The 20,915-nt window shown below is 42.6% G+C and overlaps 1 long non-coding RNA gene across 1 annotated transcript; it reads left to right on the top strand.

Moving 5' to 3' along the window:
* Nucleotides 1–2,511: 2,511 nt before the first annotated feature.
* On the top strand, nt 2,512–18,408 carry LOC105941657 (uncharacterized). The gene is made up of 3 exons (XR_009245495.1): nt 2,512–2,649; nt 11,875–11,972; nt 18,042–18,408. It is a non-coding gene; the product is annotated as an uncharacterized LOC105941657 (long non-coding RNA).
* The last annotated feature ends 2,507 nt before the right edge of the window (nt 18,409–20,915 follow it).

Consider the following 20,915-nt stretch of genomic DNA (forward strand, 5'->3'; position numbering starts at 1 on the left):
TTCCCTCATAGCCTCATCCTGCCACCATGTCTGGAAACATTTCCTTTCTTGTTCTCTCCCCCACCACCCCCTGTTCCCGTTCCCACCCTGATGAAATAAAGGACCTCCTAGGTGCAGCACTGCGTCTATTTTGGCCTTGCAGCAAACTTATCCTGAAAAACGGATTTGATTGTGCATAACAGCTAACACCCTAGACCCACCTATTAGAATCTTAAGCAACCAATTTGCCATCTGTTTAGAGTCACATATCTCGGAATTGGTACCCAAAGGTGATACAATCACTAGGAGAATTTAATATCATGATCTCCATGAGCCAACCAGAGTACCATACATGAACTTCCTAAACTTATTTGGTACTATTGTGGTTTTGTTTTTTGTTTTGTTTTTGTTTTTCTTCTTTTTCTTCTAAATCTAACCCTTATAATTTCGGCCTGGGAAAACCTTCTGAACTTAAAGGGGGTGGCATAGTTCTCCCTGCTTCTCAAAACAACGTAAACGCTGTGATTCAATGTTAATGTTTCTTGTTTCTACCTCTGCCACTCCTGTCCCTCACCTAGAACATTCAGAGAGCACCTGTAACTAGTAAGTGGTGTGCTTGGCACTTGCACATGCAATACTTGATATAATCTCTACTTTAACCCCAAATGCTTTGTTCAAGCCCATGCAAATACTAACCAAACTAACCAAATACTAACTCAAACCCACAAACACTTTTCAATTCAGCATGCTCAATTTCATAAGCAAGCGCTGGAGTTTGGTTGAAAGACTTGATTTGAGCCTCAGCTCTTCCACTAATTACCAACTGTGTAACTTGTGGCAATCTCTTTGCCATGTGGGCCTATTTGCCCTTAATTTGAAGATAAAACCCTCTAGTTGCAGGTTTTCAAACTCCTGCTGCAGGGGGCTGGTGGTATACCACAGTTGGAAAGCAGAGCTGACCTCCCCAAAGATGGTAGCATGCATCTGTCGCAGACTGTTGGAACAGAGCCTGTGGTGGGCATCTCTTTCACCTGGTGGCCCAGCTTTGGTTCTCCCAGCTTGCCTTTTTTGAGAAAAACCACCACCAGATGAGAGGGCCTGGAGTTTGCTTCCTTGCCGAGAATACCACAAGACCACTCTGCCCAGCTCCTCTCCATGTACTTCTTGCTTTTGGCTACACACCAGAACCTCTTGGGAAACCAAAAGAAAATCTCAACATCCTGATCCTACCTTCAGTTAGTGAAGTCAGTCTGTGGATCTGGACATGGGCATTTAAAAAAGCAGGGGTGGGAGGTTGCTCATATTAAGGAGGAACCAGGCTCAGGGACTCCAGGTGTAGTGGTTCAGGATATCAGGCAGACTCAATAACTATGTAGCAAAGGGCAAGTTACCTGAATGCTGCTTGCTTTTGTTTATTCTCTTGGGGTGCAGTCAGTAGAGTAGCACTTCCCAGCTTTTTGCACATTATTGTACAGAGGAAAAAAAAATGTCTTCATTGAGTATCTCAAAGTAAACAGAAGAGACGCCCTACTCACCTTGGACCATTTTCAGCTCGGAGCGTCTCAGGGGCAGATAGGATCAGTGTGCCCCTTTAAAGGCTTCACAGAGAGGTACAAAGGAAGAAATTCTTTGCAAGTGAACCCCCTATAGAAAATTAGAGTTTAAAATGTGCTTCAGCAAATGACCTATTCCAGCCCTTTCCTTCCACTAAGAGGAAGGCTAAGGTTAGAGAGTTGGGCCAACTCAGTAATTGCCTTTGGTCAAACCAAAGCCCAGACGAGGCTGCCGCTTACCCCATGTCGCTTTGTCGAGAGGACATCCCTGAAGGAGACTGCCCGTCTGGTCGGAGATCTCGCGGGCATTGCTCTGCACAACATGGTGAGTGCTGGGCCCATGCTCTTGCAGCCCAGGAGGCTGGCTGGGACGGGAAAAGGGAGCAAGCACGTTGATCTGCTCTTTCTCGTTCTCCCTTCAATCTGGAAAGCGGCAGTCAGCGAACACATGTGAAATTAAAGCCAGGTAACACTGCAGAGCCACTCAGGACCAATCCATCCTCAGCTGAGCACACTGAAGTCGTCTGTCAGGTGGGAGGCTCTTCTCTGCCTTTTAGGCATGCATTACATTAGCTGGGGAAGGTTGGGGTTAGGAAGCTGCTTCTGCACTTCCAAGACAGAAGAGACTTGATAGGAATGCTGGGTGCCCAGCTTGTATGCAGCCCAGAACTCCCTCCTTAGCCACCCCCTCAATTCCATTCCCCCGTGCAGCATGGAGATGAAAAGCCAAAATGTAAAGGATAAATCTGCTGGCAACAAAGAAGGGCCAAGAGGTCACTGGGTACAAGGATTTGAAAGTGGAAGCCAGGTGCATTCTCTCCAACATGGCTACAGTCAGGCTTTGAAACAGATGTCGCCTGCTCCCCCCACCATTCTCTTTGCATAGGGGAGGCACAGAGTTCCAGAATGGGAGACAATAGGCATTAATACCCATTGGAATGACAGCTGTTTATGACTCGCTTTGCTGGGACACGTGTCCCCCAAGCAGAATGATTAGCGCTCCAGCAGAATACGATATTGGTGGATAATCAGAAGCGGATGGCAGATCGTTTGGACTAATGGGAAGCAGGGTTCACGTCAGCCTCTCTGGAAGTTCCCACGAAGAATAAATAATAAAGTAAGTTCATCGCTGTAGCCTCCCTCCTACTCATAATATGGTGGATTTGTTTAGTGTATCCTGGGAAAACTTACCTGCCTTGCCAGCGTGTTATGAGGATTAATTAATGTTTGTTATGGTGCTTGGAATTCCACTGAAGAAATGTACCTTGTCGATGCAAATTATTATCATTATATAGTGCCTTTCATCCCAGAATCTCAAAGTGCTTCCCCAACAATTAATTAAGCCTCACTACATCCCTGTGAGAGAGGAAAGCATCATTGTACCTGCACTAATACAGGCGAGTTTCTGCACCTGAGTCACAGAGTCTAATGTTCAAGTCGCCCTCCAGCAGGGAGCGAGACTCCATTAGTGAGCATCCCTAAGTGCTTCATAATACATGAGTCGCTAACAATGCAAGGCAAAGCACTATACAGCGATACCTATGGCCATAAGGACTTGTTTAATATTGTTTGGTCCCTAATTGTGTGGGTTGCTGGTTTTGTTTTTCTTTTTCCCCTCTACACACTACTCCCCCCCCCCCATAAAACAATAAGGTACTTGTCAGATGAGAGCTCAATTAGTGGATGTAACCAGTTACAGTGTTCTGACTATGCATCCTAATTCTATTCGTGAGCACCTGCAATTCTAGAGACTGGATGTACCCTTCCCCCACCACCACCTGCAGAGCCACCAAAGGTTAACTGACCTTTAGCCACATTGTAATGGCATTAGGATGGACAGTTAGACACCATGCTAGCAATATGGAACCTGTGTGATCATCTGCTGTGTGAACATCTCAAGCATGTATTGGAATTCTTTCATGACAAGTACAGTAATTCATAAGCACAAATCTCTCACATTGGCTCCTTTTGAAAGGAGCTTGAAAATCAAGTGAGCGTGTGCTGCATTGCAAAGGCACAGAATGTGCTGGAGACAAATCAGCTTACATAGTCTTAAGTGGATGTATTTTCAAGCAAAACTTCCTGGCATTGGTTCTGGACAGGTTTTAAGGATAGGAATTGTTTTAGGAGGCCAACAGTTTTCTAGTTGTGAAAACCTGGAAAGAAAAATCCTAATTTCCGACTGTAATTGAAGTCACCCATGACCTTAGAAATGTTCTTTAAGTTCACAGAAAACTCTTGATTTTTCTCATGTTCATCTTCAAATGCAAAGAGCCAGGTTCCCAGCTGAGCTGACCACTTACCATCATTCAGCTACCCTGAACAAGCCTCCAACCTGAGGCCCTATTTCTGCTTCCATAAACTGGGAATAGTGATGGATATCCTATGTACTTTCATGCTGTGCAGGTGGCATGCGATCATTTTGAAGTGGGAGCGCCTTGTTCACCATGAAAGCTATACAGGTGTTAAGTGACTGCTAATAACAGGAGCCAATTGTCCTAAGAACCTGCATTTACAGGAAGATAACTATGTTCACAGTCATAAACCACCCAAAGGTGGTCAGGTCTAAGTTGTGGCATGAGTATTATGTATGCAGAGTTGCGCTGATAAGGGAAGATTAAGAGCTCAGACTGAAATTTAGGTATTACCAGTCTAGCTTTTTGTACTTTCCCCACCCCAAATCTGGTCTCCTGGTTGCACTGAAGAATTCCTCCCTAACACTACCTAGTCCTGGTTTTGCTCTCACATGAGGAATCTCACCCATACCTTTCATAGGAGGTGGACAAATGATCCACATTGGCCAATCACAACTCTCCAGTCTCTGGCTTAAGGGATGGACATCAAATCAAGCCAGTTGTAGTTATTTCAATGATTGACATGCAGCTGTTGGGAGAGAAAAATTCTATTTCCATTTAAATTGCTAAGCTGGTAGAATGTGAGTTGTCCTCCACTTGAACAAAGCCTGCTTGGAAATGTCAGCAGACAGACAAGCCGAGGCAGGAGAGAGATGATTCCTTGGATCGCATATCTAGTAGGAAACAGTGGTTCAATGCCTTCGCAACATTATTTGTGTTTCTGGATCGAGCTGTGCCTTGACTCCCAATTTCCTGATTATATGAGCCAATGAATCCCCTTCCATTTAAGCTAAATTGAGTTGAATATCTATTCCTTGCAAAAGCAAAAGGCTTAACTAATACTGTCAACAGTGAAGAACAGACAAAATTTATCAACTCATCTTTAGGGAAAGATGAACCACATAAATCCCAAACTCCATAAATGGACAAAACAGGTGTCTTATTAATTCTTTTTATAATGCTGATGAAGCACACAAAAAAAGTGATTTGAAATAACCTGCTTTTGAGGATGAAATATAATTGGCTACATCACATCAGCAGTGGGGTAACGTTAGAAGTTTGGGGTGCATTCCCCCTATCTAAACCTCAGTATTGTCAATCAATAATTTCTTTTGGTATGTTTCTGTCTGGGCTTTCCCTGTCTTCTACCCTTACTCCAATAAAGGCCTTCATCTTCATCTTATTACTCTGTCATCTGTATCATATTTCTCATGGAAAAATTAGGTATTATTCTATGAATAGTTTGGGAACTTTCAGGAAACCAGATTGGAACCCCTGAGTGTTTAGTAAACTACCTAACACATGATGGGAGCTTGGATTTGGTAAATTGGTATAGGTTGTGACCTAATGCTCACTAGACTTACGGAAAAGCTAAGGCATGAAAAAATAAACTTTTCATTCTGATATCAATCTGATGAGGTCAAAGCATTCAAGCATAACTAGTGTTTGTGTTTGTGTGTGTGTGTGTGTGTATTAATTCAAAAGGTTTTTGTTGACTAAACTGGTATACATGTATACTAGGATACATGGTTACAAGCCCCATTCCTGGAGCCTAATGACCTAAGTTTGAATGCTAACACTCTGTGATTTTGAACTAGTTATCACTGTCTGTATTGTACCAGTGAAAACGGAAAAAGTAAACTTTTGCTACCTTATTGTGAGAATTCAATTAGCATGAAACACTCATGCATTAGTCATCTTCTTGTTACTGTAGCAAAATATGGATAGAGGCTACTGATAAAGAAAGGGATTTATTTTGGCTCATTGTTTAAGGAGTTCACAGTCCAAGATTAAGTGCTCTCCTTGTTTAGGCAACAGTTGAGAGGGCAGTAGATAGCAGGAATAGAGTACTTGTGAAGGAAGGATCTTATAATCAGAAGCAGTGAGCTGGATGGGTTGGACTCAGGCTTATAAAACCAGCTCTCTCACCAGCACAACCTTCCAAGGGCATACCCCAGGACCCTCAGGACCTGCCACTGGGCTCAGCTCCTAAACACCATAATTAAATTAAGTTCCCATGCATTCAGCACCATCGCCTGATGACTTAATGGGTTTTAAATGTCTGTATGAGATTGAGAGCCAAATGCTGTTCAGACCATAGCAAGTAGAGTGGTTAGACCATTTTCAGAATTATAATAAGCATGCAATAAATGTAAGCCAGTGTTATTATGAATGAAATCTGCTCTACAGTACTCATTCAACTGTGGGTGTGTAGATACAGTCAACTCCTTTCAACTACACAAGATGCACTTCATATTCTTCTTGATTGTTTTGCCTGAAAAATTCAGGTGCATGCTTCTGCACATTGAATCATTGTCCTATGGGGTTGGGCAACAGGTGCTATACTCATGAAAGCGTGTCACCACCGTGGCAAGTCACAGCTGGCATCCTGACACACTGATGGGAACCAGCAAAACAAGACCATGGAAGCCCATCTAGCTTTGGCGAAGAATCACAGAGCTCTTCTTTTTTGAACTCGTCAATAACTCTTCTGATTTGTTACCTTTGTGCACATTTATTTTTATCAAGTTCCTTTGGTGGGTTTTTGGTTCCTACTTTTTTGAGCATAAACTTTTACTTTTTGACCAATTTTCTTCTCCATCCACTCTCATCTGAGCCTTATTTGTGCCCCATTTCTGCCAAGAGAAAGTTAGCTTGCTCTTGAGTTCAGTAGATGAAACATTTCCCATGGCAAGGCAAGCCTATATGTCCTCTGAGGTCTCTCACAAGGTAATTTCTGACCTGTGTGCATTTAGTTCATATAGCTTTGAAATTTGCTCAACTTGCTAACAAGTCAGAGAAGAACTGAAGCACAGGGATGAGTCAAATGGGGAACATGAACAGATGGAGAAGAGCCAGTTGTTATGCTTCAAGTGCATTTCCCACACTGGAACTCGTCAAAGCCTGGCTGTGTACACGGCATACAAGTCACCCACATAGTATAAAACTGATTTAATTTACTACCAAACGCCTTTGTTTTGCCATTACATAATCATAAATGTGCCCCCAAAGAGGCAGTTTTGGGATGTCAGCCAGGAAAAGACGCCAGCCAGGCATAAGTTTCAGTCCTATTACACAACCTCTTCTGTGTTCTTACAACTCCTCAGTGACTTTTCGCATCTATGACAGGGACATACACCAACACTACTTTTGTCTGTTGATTTGCCTTCCATGCACCTTGCTGAAGTTTGACAGCTAGATTCCTCAGCATGCTGGAGACACAGAGTAAGGGTCACTGATAATTATGTCTTGATGTGTGGGAGCACTATACGTTCCCCATGCCCCTTTACCCATACATACCACCCACTCCAGTGAAATTGTTTCCCTGGAAATAGAGCTCAGCACAGTTTAAGATGGGTTGGGAGAGAAAAGCCCTTACCACATTTCCCCTCAAGGCCTTGCTGCTAAATCTCCCACAAGCTCTGAGAGCAAATTGTCAGTGATCCACTTAACCGGCCCTAAACACCTCTGCTGCATCTACACGCGGGTGAAGCAAATTGCTTTCAGGGATAGATGCATCTCAAGAAAGTTGGCTGCAAAAATGGATTTCTGTAAAGAGAATTCCATTTTCTCCTGGCTTCCATTACAAAATTGGAAAATTTGTCACACTAGGGGAAAGAAGCCTCTCACGAGACACAAATGAACATTTGGGATGAAAAGGAAATTAATGTAAAGCCACAGCATTGGCACGTCTCTCACTGGAATGCACTGTTGCCTGCTGAGAACCACCTAACGGCTCACTTTTCCTTTGAATCATTTCCAGCGTTTTGTAGAAGTGTTGGAACTCACAAACCTTGTACATTCTGTCAGTCCTTTTCCCTCCTTTCCCAAATGTTTTAGCATTTCCTCTATGACTGAAGATCTCAGCTTGATGTTCTTATACCTTCCTGAACTTTCTGTGGCTCACATTTTCAGTCTGGATGTAGTGTTAGACTGTGACATAACATTCATTCATATGTTCATTAATTCACTTATTTAAACGCCATTTCATTCCCATAAATAATTTGATGTGGCTTACAGGGATAAATGGGATAAAATGGTATGTTTGCATTTCAGATTTAATTCTACTTGTTTGCCCTAATTAAGTCAATTCTGACATTTTAATGTCATGAACCATACTATTAAATAATAAATTTTAATCCATTTGTGCTGGGAGTATTCAAGAGGTCATTTAGCCTGCTAATCATCCAATATAATGCCAATCATATCATGTCCAATGAAACAGAGCGATATAGCTACCTCAACTCTAGAACAGCTTGCTGTGAAGACACACAAAATCATTCTCATGAAATAGCTGAAGAGAAGTCCTCGTTCATGACACAAAGCTTGGCGAGTTTTTCCCATAGGTGAAGAAAAGTTCAACTCCATCTCAGAAAACTCTACCACCAATTACCTAGATATATTCTGAATTGTCACTATCAGGAGATACTTTCATTCCTGGGCACTTCTGGTTCCTCTTTGAGATTTTGTTTTTTTGAAGATTTCTAGGAAAGGATGAAACATTCTCTCACTTCGTGCCAGGGTCACACCACCCCTCCACCTCCAGATAGACAGCGCTCTGTCAGGGTCAGCCACACTTAGATTCAGCGGAATTTCCTGGATTTCGTCTATAGAATCCTCCTGCCCCAACTTCCCCTTTCATGGATCAGTTCCCTGAGTTATTTCTGCTTCAGAGAATGTGTAACTCTGAGGAAGGCACTAGGGCCTTCTCTTCAGACCAGAAGGAGTAATTCTCCCTGGAGGAGGGGAAAACGCAGGGAGAGACACTGAGCTGACAATGCTCTGCTGGCTATGACGGACGTCTCATCTCTCCAAACCCACTGCATGTGGACCAAGGACACACCCTCCCTTAAAACTGTAGGAAGTGCCACCATTGATCACTTTGTTCCAGAACCACAGAGAACAACCACAGAATGCAAAGTTGCTGTGTTAGTCTGTATTCTCTGGAATCTGTGTCTTGGGGTTGACTACACAAAGCCTGTACCCAACCACAGCACACACAAGCATAGCTCAGCCTCAGGCCAACTCTGCTTCTTACGACCTCTTCCTGCTGGGATCCAGACAGGCAACCCCAGACATGCTATTCCCATGATATTGGCAAAAAAAAAAAAACAAACATGGCCATGACTGAGCCTCTGTTGGCTTCCCCACTGTCCACACAGTTGGACACACTTCACTCTCACTGCTTTCTTAATAATCAAGCCACATCACTTAGCCACAGCTGATGCTAAAGTGGCGAGGATACACACTCATGCTTAGAGTATGGGGGAGAGTCCTTTTGCAGCAAGTGAAAAGAACTACTAGGCCCACTAATGCTATCATACTCTACAAACTTCATGAAAAAAATAGAAGCTAACATTATATGTATTTAATACAAAAAAAATGAAAGTTTTTGCCTCATTTTTTCATAGAACATTGTTTCATGAACTTTCTCTTTACAAATGTATTTTAGTTCATTTGAAAGGTAGAGGTGAGGGAAAGAGATATCTCTTTCGGTTCAGGACCAGACCAGGTGAAACCCAGGAACTAGCAAGTCAATGCGGATTGCCTCCATGGGAATCTGAGCCCCCTGACTCACAGCACGCAGCAAGCTGGCATTGGGAGCTGAGTTTGAAACCCAAGCACTCTGACATAGGCTGCAATACATCCCAAGCAGCATCTCCACTGCTAAGTCCAACATTGGCTTGTTCACAAATGCTTGGAATATTCTTTCATACATGGGCTTCAAAATATTTTGCGCTAAATCAAATGTATCTCTTAATTCCATTTACATCAACCTTTTAGAAGTATCCTTGTATGGGATCTTACTAGGCGGCATAATAGTTTGTGGAAGGCTCTCACATAAGAATGGGCTTTTTTTTAAGAATCTATTTATTTGCGAGTTTAAAAAGTTAAAACTTCCACACACTGGCTCACTCCCCAAATACCCACAACAGCCAAGACCTAAATCAAGGTCTTTCACATGGATGGCAGGGACCCAAGTAGCTACGTTATCACTTGCTGAATCCCAAAGGATACATTAACAGGAAGCAGGAATTAGAAGTAGAACCCAGATTGCAGCCCAGTCTCTGATCTAGAACGTAGGTATCCCTACTGGCATCCAACCAAACTTCCACCCCTTAACATGTTTAGCCCAGCTCTGAACTACCACAGAACTTCACTGTCCAGATCTTGGAAATGGGGCTTGGTGTCATTTCTACTGACAGCCGTGAGTATGCTCCACAATCGTCCTGCCCCTTCTTCACATTACACCATTCCCTCTCCATCTCTCTCTTTGTCTCTGTGTCTCCGAGAGAGAGAGAGAGAGAGAGAGAGAGAGAGAGAGAGAGAGAGAGAGTCTTCCTTATTATGTTCTCTCGAATTTCCTACCCTCCCTTCAAATCCGGGCTGTAATTTCTCTCAACACCAGCTCTTGGGCTCAGAGGTCACAGCTGTTCTCACCACTCCCCGTTTCCTCTGCTGGGTAGGGTAAGGGCAATATCTCAATTCCTTACCTTGGAAAAAGAAAGATGCAGTGAATGTTTGACCCCAGGAGATAACTTGCTTTTGTTTTCTCTCAGAGATTGGGTGTGTGTGTGTGTGTGTGTGTGTGTGTGTGTGTGTGTGTGGTGATGATGATGTTGGTTTATTGGTTCTCCCTAAATAGCAGCAACTAAGTCAAGTCAGTTCTTCCTCTAAACCACAGAATACCATCATATCTGCTAAACCCTCTCCTCCTGGCCCCACTTCTTCCCTCTCTTCCAAACATCTTAGTGTGTCCTTATGACTCTCAGGAACATACCCCTGTGCAGATGAGATCTCCAAAGTCCCATGTCCATCTGTGCTGCTCCCAGCATCACACTGTTCCCGTTGCAAGTGCATGATTTTGGTACACTATTTAATCCCCCACAGATTTCATGGACAGAGCCCTAGATGTTGTCACAAAATGGCATATCTAGACTATCACCAAACAAGGCTGCAAGTATGAGGGCATGCACTTTTTGTTCTACCAAATTTCAAGAGTGCCAAAGTTTCAAAATTCCAAATCCATCCAGGTTTCCCTGATGAATCAGTCAAAAGGCTACCAGCTCCTGAGTGTTTTAGTCACAGGACATACCAATAAGAAGGGACCTTACCACTGGCTCAAATCAAGATCTCAGTGCACCTAGCTACGTAATAGTCTTGGCTTCTAACCAGATATGTCATAACCTTTGCCCCTCATGCTGTTTGCATTCCTGTTCCTGTGCCTAATCCTGCTGCATTGGAACAGAGGCACCAAGCAATAAATTGTCAAACTCTCTTCCAAAGTCTAATCAGTCTTTTGCAGTCATGAATCCAGCCACCTCATGAAAGAACACACAGTAAGAGAGGGCTGTTGGTACAAATGAGTTCACAATGCACAGGACCAGTCTTCCATGGAGACCCATCAACTCCGGTTTCTTTGCTTTATAGGGGAAGAATCAGAAACCCAGAGAGTTGAGTAAAATAGATTTGCAAGACCGGGGAATGACAAAAAGATTAGATCTCCTATCCCCCAGAACTACATTCTTCCTGTTTTGTCATGCTCCCACCCTGAGCTAGGCATAGTCATTTTTTTTTTTAACAAGGCAACAAACCTACAAAAGGATAATTTAGATATTCTGGTTTTTGAGAGTTTTACAAAAAGAAATGGCAACTATCCTATCTAGATTGGAGTTGGTTTTAGAGGTAATACTCAGTAGTGTTCTCCACCCAACTACACCCCCCTCTGCTTGTTGTTGGAAGAGCCCTCAATGCCAATAGACATGCTATCACTCAAGGTTGCACAACGCACTGTCTGTGCCCACCATGCCTGGGCATCCTCCCTTGCTCCCTGACTAGTGTGTCTGTCTTCACCGGCACACTGGAGGAAAGTGATCTCTTTACACAGCCCCAGTCACTCCCAGGAGCAGTGCGGTGCTTTGTAAATGCTAATGTTGGGTGATATGTTCTTTACACGGTGGTGACAACTGTTTTTTTTTTTTTTTAAGTCAACATCCTGGTGACAGCCCTTGGTTTGGCCAGCTGAGGCTAATTTACGGTCTGTTGCAAGTTCTTTTGGAGTCATCCTGGATTCTTTTGCAAGCAAGTGAGTAAATAGACCAGGCAGGGGAAATGTGGGAGGTGCTGAAGTTTGGGATCTGAGCATTGCCCTGTGGTGACAGTACAGAACTTGGTGTCAGAAGTTTAGAGTGTAATTTCCTGCTCGGCCAACAACACTTTATGTGATAAATAAACTGACATCCCTAGACCCGCAGGCAGAAAGGCTGTCTAAACAACTCTAGTGCAGGAGGTGGGATCTGTTTATTTTGTAATTAGCAAAAGGCAAAGGATCTTGTCTGAAACATTTAGTTGGGATCCCAGGCTTGATACTCTGTCTGCTGGCTGTGTCTCCTTTGTCCCTAAACAAAAGTCCTGCCTTTCTCTTTAAAGACAATCCAAGAAATCTTTTATTATTATTATTATTATTATTATTATTATTATTATTAAATATTTATTTACTCTTATTGGAAAATCAGATCAGATTTACAGAGAGAAAGATTCTCCATTCACTGGTTCACTCCCCAAATGGCCACAATGGCTGAAGTTGAGCCAATCCAAAGCAAGGAGCCAGGAGCGTCTTCCAGGTCTCCTACTCTGGTGCCGGGTCCCGAGGCTTTGGACCATCCTTGACTGCTTTCCCAGACCACAAGCAAGGAGTTGAATGGGAAGTGGAGTAGCTGGGACACAATCTGGTGCCCGTATAGGATCCTGGCACCTGCAAAGTGAGGAGTTAGCAATTGAGCCATCATGCTGGGCCCCAGGGATCATTTATCCTAACAAATGTCACAACAATTCTTCAAACTTTTTTCAAATCATTTTCATTGAATTTGAATTTCCTCCAATATATTACATTTAAACATAAAGTATCAAAATACAAAATCTATAGTAACAATATTGCTGATAGAATTGCTCTGGTGTGTATTTTAAAAATAGCAGTAAAAGAGTCTTTGATTTCCTCCCATCACAACGTTGCAAAAGAGCCTAAATACAGCTTTGCATTTGTTTAACTGAAAGCTGCCATCTCTCAGTGTCAGTTGGGTGTCATAGCTCAGAATGATGAGTGCTGTTAACTTCAGCTACCAAAAAAAGAAATTATGAATCTTAGCATATCTTCACTGAGTGTCATTGTTAAAATGATTCTATGAGAGATTATTCAAGGAGAAAATCTACGAAAACTGGAACTACTTAGGAAAGCACATGGGATGGGTTTGCATTCGATATGACTTACAGTCAGCAAAGAGGCATGTGAGTACACGGAATATCCCTAGCCTGACAAATCAATCACTAGTAAAAGGAGAAATGATAACAGCAACACTACAATAAAGACTATAAATGATGCAAAGAGCTTTGGTGATCCTTACAGCTTTGAGTCTATGCAGTGGTTCGAGGACTTTTGCTAACAGTTCTATACAAATGAACATAAAGGACTAACCAGTTCTGGAGTCTTTATTTTAAAATTATGGGCTCTCTTCAAACAAGGCCTTCTTTTAGGTCATTCATAATAGACTTTGAGTCACAAAAACTTGGACTTGGTCTCAAGATTATATTTTTGTGTGACTTAAGGAATGGCTGAATGGACACGTTCCTGTGGCCATTAACATGTGTGGGTCAAAAGGTGTAGAGTGAGCGACTGGGATGCTGTCTTGCTAGCCTTTTTCTTAGGGTTGTGTATCTGCCTTGCTTTTGGGAAGGCAGGAGAGGATGGACACAGAAAGTGTGTGGAGTAATCCTGAACTCGCAGTCAATTTGCCTGGCCGTGGATTTTCAGACAATTAAGGAAATGGAGTTGCAAATTAACTCATGGGCATGTGCACGGGGCTCTGAGCAGAGTCCATTGACTCTCGACTTTCTTAAAAATGATGTATCATTGAGTCCTTGATGGGATCTCCTCGCTCCAGCTCTCTCTTTCTAATGGGCGTCAACAAGGGTTCCCAGAGAGGGAGGATGGAAGACTAGGGTCATCCACTTCTAATCAAATGGATAATTTTCAAAAACGAGTCTGAGAAGAGAAGCCTACTACTTAGTCCATAGCTAAGGAAAACATCTGTGTTAAAGTGACATTCCTGCCATTCTTTAAAAGATGACTGAAACAATGAAAACCAACAAGATCAGGGGAATTGTTAGAAAGACAGAATTATCCGGGTCCCCAAGGACAAAAAACAGAAAAATTTCTCCCACTAATTCTTTTCTTTCTTTAAGCAGTCTGTAAGTTTATTGAATTACAGTTATAACTGAAAAGAAGGCAGTATGTCCTACTTGGGAGAAGAACATTTTAACCTCTTTTATCTTTTTCTTTTAATCTTAGCAGAGTTTCTGAGAGTTCTGAGACAAGACAGTTCCTAGTACCATAAGAAGAAAAGGCAACATAATTCTGAATTTGCTTTGTGAGGCTTGCATTTGGGGAAATGTAATAAATTATTTTGATACATCTGCTAGTAAATTTTATTTGATGATTCATATTAGGTTGCTATATTTATCTTAAGATCCAGTACATAAATCTCATTTCCATTAATTACAAAAGCATTTATCAAACACCAATCACAATGCCTGCAATGGAATTAAACACCGGGATTCTCCGACAAGCAACAAGATTTACTTAGTAATAAGTAAAGTCAAGCAAAAACTGTGCTACACCAGGCCCTGGCTATAAAAATTTAATAGATTCAGTGTTTAAAAGCTTAAAAATGTTTTAGAAGTCATCTAATCCACTGCAATTCACAAGAAACACATTAGAGCTGTGACCCAGAACAATTGTGTTCATTACGTGTGCATAGAACATATAAGGAGACATCATGGGAAATGAAACTCAGTAATAAATACATTTCAGTTGATGCAAAATAATGAAATCTATGCATATGAAATATCTTCAAAATATTTATTAAAAATGTTCATTATTTTTAAAACTATGCATTGATTTTAAAAAATCTTTGACCAAAATAAATTATTCTAATTCTATGTTTACATTTGTGAAGAATCCTCATATATATTTACATGTTTATCTATATTCATGAGTGTGCATGCAAAAAACAAACTTTATACAACAATATATATTTTGGTTTTATTCTAGTCTATGTAATTTTTACAAATGCTAATTGTAGTCTACATTCATTTTATAACCCACTAATGCATCTCAATCCACACTTCGAGAAATATGAAGGTAGCTCAACCCCTTTTCTTAAAGCTCAGAGAATGAGTGAGCCCGAGTTGGGTTCTTGACTTATAGTGGAACCTTGGTTAGTAGAAAAGATTCCCTGTTGGTTTAAAAATCCTGCTTAATATTGACTTGAGTACTATCTGTCTTCTAGTTCCTCCTCCACCACCAACTCTCTTAAAGTAGCTACCATTACTGCACATGCTGGCTGGTATTCACCTAAACAGAGCTGGGCATATAGTACATGCTCAGTAAATATTTTTTTACTCACAGTAAGTCAAAATTGGACCCTGCTTTATAATATGTGGTAGGTTCACCTGAGTAATTTCATAGGACCATGGCTGTGGAATAACAACATGACTTTATTTTTTAAGGTTTATTGTTTTTTAACTGGATAGGCAAACCAGGTTTACAGAAAGAAGGAGAAATGGAAAGATCTTCCATCTGCTGGTTCATTCCCCAGATGGCCACAATGGCTGGAGCTGAGCCAATCCAAAGCCAAGAGCCAGGAGCTTCTTCCAGCTCTCCCACATGAACACAGGGTCCCAAGGCTTTGGGTCATCCTCTACTGCTTTCCCAGGCCACAGGCAGGGAGCTGGATGGGAAGCTGAGCAGCCAGGACATGACCCAGTGGACCCCAGTGCTTGCATGGTGAGGATTTAGCCAATAAGCCATTGCACCAGGCTATAACAAAATGACTTTCATGAGCAAGAAATCATAGTCCCAGAGAAATGAAAGGACTTTACACAGGCAGTTTCAAATCAAAAGCCAGGACCAGAACCTGGGTCTCTTGATCCTGGTTCAGGGCCCTGCGATCTCTGTGAGATGTCTTCTTGTATTGTTAACCTCATTGTTCATATCATTACAGACTTGCCCTGGGATACTCCTCTCCCTTAAGACATATTTCCACTTTCTAAGGAGTTGGGGAGCTTGTTGTTGTAGAAGCCACACTACTTATGATAATCCATTAGTCAGATACGGCAGAAGGAAAACACACTTCCAGATGTGTTCAGTCAAAATTACATTTATTTCAGCTAAATTATGATGAAATGAAATGGGAATCCCAGTGGAAAATGTTTGTGCATCCTAGATTTTTGCAAAATTCTAACAAAAAGTTGTGAAGTTGACTAAATTTGCTATTTAACTTTGGGAAACTTGTTTAAAGGAAAGCAAATTGCTTATGGTCGGAAAGATTTTTTTTTTCACTTGGCCAAGTTTCCAGGATGAATTTTACAACTTCTTAGAAATGAAACTGCAGGAATCCTTTCACAGAAAAAGGGAACAAGAGAGTTGGAATTAAAGAGAACTTCTCACTTCAGGCTGCAAGGGGATCCCCAGATTCTGCACAGTGACTTCTGTTTGCAACATTTCCTACTGCCACTCAGCCTACCCCATCAAACCTCCAGTGCCCAGTTGACAAATACCCAGCTCCATGTGGACTCCAAGGGTTCCTTAGGACAAAGGCAACCCAGGTACTTTCCCTAATAACCCCAGCATGCCCAAAGTGTCCCTAACCTGGGTCTTCAATGAATGCCTAAGTCTTAACAACTGCAATGGGAAATTGGGAGCCTTTGATTTTTCCAATGAATGTTTTCACTGGATTTGTTGAGTGACGTTGGGTAGCAAGTTTGGGAAAGCTTGGGGGATATTCTGTCTTCTGAATCAGATTTAGCAAATTGAGGAATTGTAGACACTCATGTCTTACCTGGTGACTCTGAACTGGGATTACCTGAAAGTTTAAGGTTGGAAATGGGAGGTTTGAATAAGAAAGAGGAAAGATCTTCAGGAGAAATGATCCTATTTCTTGTGCTCTAGAAGCAATTTTCTATGTATTATTTTGCCAGCATGAATGTTGTCCCTGCATTCCATTCCCAATGCAAAGTATCAGTGTACAGAATTCCCAGGAGGATTTGTTTCAGCTTAATGTAAAGGAGGGGGGGAGGTTACAGAACACATTAAAGCAGTAGCTGGAAGCTTTAATGAAGTTAACCTGCTGAAAGGGGGGGTGGGAGGCTTGCCTGGGGCACACCTGAGAGCACTTTGATTATGGCAGCAGCTTCAAATGAAAGCCTCTCCCTCCTTGCTGAGCTCCACTGCTTGCTGCTGGGGGAACTAGAACTACACCTTTATATTCAGGCTAATTTTGCCACCTCTCTGAGGGCTGAAAGTACCTGGAGCAGTCTGGAGATGCAGGGAAGGGGGTTCCCCCACCTACTCCCCATCTCCGCCCCCATCACAGCCCACAAGGACAGAGGCGCTCAGAACCTGGGAAGTGAAGTCCAGACGGACAGAGGCCTGCCTATGCAAAAAAAGATAACCCGTCACTTCGGCTAAGTTAGAGTCAATTCAGTTTCTATAGGTTTGCTTAAAAAGTAAAAAAAAAATCGTATAATTTCTGTTCTTTCCAAATCGCCCCTCACATAACACACTCCCTTCCCTTTCCTGTAGCTTTTTCCTTTATTACCTCACTCTGCTTTCCTTTCACTGTGTAATGCTTTGTGTCTATTTCCTCTCTCTCTCTCTCTCTCTCTCTCTCTCTCTCTCTTTCCAGTTCTCACTTTTGCTGTTCTTTCTCCTTAGCATTCTTTTCATTTCCTTTGCATCTCTTTATCTAAGATTTTTACTTCTTCATTTTTGCCTGATTCCTTTTTTGGTCACAGCTGCCCCCTAATGGTTGTCAAGATCATCACTGCTTCAAGCTAGAAGGGAAGTAGGAGAGAAAAACACTGGGAAACACCAGGAAAAAAAAAAATGTGAACTGCCTCTTGGCTTTTTACTAGTAATGCTGTGTCCCTGTCTCGGGAAGGACACTCAACGCTCAGGCTGATGCGAAGGGGACCTGGAAGGGTGAGGGAAGTTAAGTTCCAAGAACTACCTCTTCAGGCTGTTTGAATGTTTGATATTTTGTTTGTTTGTTTTTTAAGATAAAACATAATACTTACTCTCCCCATCCCTTTTTTGCAGTTTAGAAAATAAATAGAATAGAAATCTGAAGACTGCTGTGTAAATGATTTCTTGGCCCCTGCAGGAAGCAAGCACCATTGCAACCCTCTCCCATCAGTGCACTCATCCAGATGCGGAGTCTTGATTGGCAGCTCAGTAAACTGTGTAGGAGTAAATCTGAAGGAGGAGAGTGGGAACTAACGACTCTGGTGGGTGTGAATTAACCCACCCTGGAGCAGCCTCAATAGCAAAAGGTCAGCTCCGTGACTCGTGCCTTTCCATCATGACATTCATGCTCAAGTTAACAGCTATTGCCATCATCACAGAACAATCACCTGACATGCAGATGTCTAATTAAGGTGCCATAAGTCGCAGGTTACAAATTTGAAAATAGCAATGATAAACAAACAAACAAAAAATTATTTAAAATCTGTATACTTTTGGTAGGGTGTAAATGCATGAGATTAAAGAGAAAGCAGTGTACACTTTCATATATAGAAGAGTCAAGTTTCCAAGAAAATTGGGTCAATGGATTCAGCAAAAGAATGAGGATTTCTCAGCTCAAAATCAGATTTTCCTGAGTGACAAAAAATTTCAGATTATAACCGTAAATTTCCTATAAACACTGGGGAGTTGCCAATAGCTTATTGGCCATTGCTTATGACAGACAAGTATAATTTTGAGGGAGGATAACCTAAGAAAGGTTTTATCCTACAATTTCTCCTCTGAAAGATTACCAGAATCCATGACATACTTGCTTTTTGAGGAAAGATGGTCGCAAACAGCGACCATCCAGGTAAGCTCCATCCAGCATTGACCTCTCAGGGGCAAAGCTGCACTGAGGTTCAGTTTCCTAGGATGACCTATTGAATGGGGACTACAACCAGCTTTCAACTCATGAGTGAGAATAGAGTCCAGAAACAACCGTGGCCCAGACTCAAAACCAGACAGGACTAGAAGCCGTTCGAGCCTGCACTTAACGCTGGACGTGAAGGAACTGGAAAAGTCTGGTTAACAGATTTTTCGAGGATACCCAAGTAGAGACCTAGGTCTGTCCTGACCTCCTTTCTGCCCTGTGGTGGTCTCCTCGGAGGACTGGGGTGGGAGCCAGGAGCCTCAGTAGCACCATGAAGGCCCTGCTTCCTGGCAGATGCCCAAGAAGGCACAGAAGGGACATGGGTGATGGATGATGATTCGAGGAAACCCTATTCCTCCTCAGCCAATTAAATGTCGAGTGTTTTCAAATGGTGCCTTGCCCATCAGTTTCTGCTGATACCGGGGTTGCCTTCTAGGTAGCCAAGAGTAATAACCGCAGAGATTTATACAGGTGTGGATATCTGTAGGTTTCTGTGGAAATTACCCAACCCTGGTCTTTTGTGGGTATGAAGCTGAGCTACCCACTGTGATAGTTACTACATGGAACAGCTTAAATTTAAACCAATAAACTAAGTCACACCTCAGATGCTTAAAAACCATGTGAAAAACACAGATCTCTCCATCACTGCAGAAAGTCATATTGGAGGGTGCTGCTCTGTAGCACAGGGTTGCCTGGGTCATTTTTGAGACACGAATGCCTCAAAAGGATAAAAAGGTTTAAAACTGAGTGTTACCGAGGGAGAGGTGTCTCCTGCTGCCACCAGTGGAATGAAACAACACCCTGGCTTCTTTAGTTTCCTGTGCCGGGGGCTCCAGGAACGTGTGCATGCGCGTAGCACATTCTGCTCCCTGTGTTTGCCCCTTCATACGTTTTCCTCTTTTCAGACATAGAGTCCACCTGTGAGATCGAGACAAGCCACACATACAGTCCACACACAATTTGGAGCAAAGGCTGGAAACCTGCAAGGAGGCGGAGTATCCACCTAAGGAGATATCAAATAGAAGCTGGTAGGCAATGTTCGACCATGTCGACCACAAAGGAAAATACTGATTATTTAAAGGCCAAATGAGGAAAGGAAAAAAACTATCAACCAGAAACCTGGATTTCAACATCAAACAAAAGAGGGAATCAAAAAATGAGGACCTATTACATTTTAACAGAAGCTCTGCTTCTGAGACAGATACAGCTAAACATTAACTCAGGCAGTGTGGTAAATGACAGATTAGATGCGATTAGGCCTGCATTCCCCACCCGGCTTTGGGTGAGAGCTTGTCAATGTTAGGGCTCAGATAGCAGGATACACCACAGACAGGTAGCATCTATGTGATATCAAGAAACTTCTGTTCCCATGTTCGCAAGGGACCAGGCCTCAGTGCCTATCTGGCTTGTATACATCCCACATTGTCATGCATCCATGAACACTGAATAATAATAATAATAATGTAGTAAACGCAGATGGAAAGCCTTACCTGAAGCAACTCTCTAGTAACAATCAACAGCTGTGTGGGTTAGAGAAAATCCTGGGTCCAGCTCTCCCAACCCCATCAGCTGGTCCTTCAACCAAGTCCCTGCAAACCTCACAGCCCCATGAGGGGAGGCATTCAGCTTTTCAAATACGCTCTCTGCCATCACTGACGGGCCACAAAGTAAAGCTGGGAGCCCACTGCCCTGGCATTTTCCGAGCTACATTATGGATGTTTTTCCCAGTAACCTGAAACATCTGCTCTGTGTCTGCAAAGTGTCTGAAGCAGAGATGTGGAGGAGTACACGTCCAGTTGTTCTTCACAGAAATCTGTGTGTCAATACAACACAGCCAGAGGTCCCTAGCTGCTGGCCCGTTGGATCCTTGCATGCAGAATCACTTAGAATGTGTGCTACAAATAATACATGCTGGGCCTGTGCAGTGGCCTAGTGGCTAAAGCCCTTGCCTTGCCTGCTTCTGGATCCCAAATGGGTGCCAGTTCTAATCCCGGCAGCTCCACTTCCCATCCAGCTTCCTGCTTGTGGCCTGGGAAAGC

Source organism: Ochotona princeps, chromosome 5 (assembly GCF_030435755.1).
Source record: "Ochotona princeps isolate mOchPri1 chromosome 5, mOchPri1.hap1, whole genome shotgun sequence".
Classification (NCBI taxonomy): Eukaryota; Metazoa; Chordata; class Mammalia; order Lagomorpha; family Ochotonidae; genus Ochotona; species Ochotona princeps.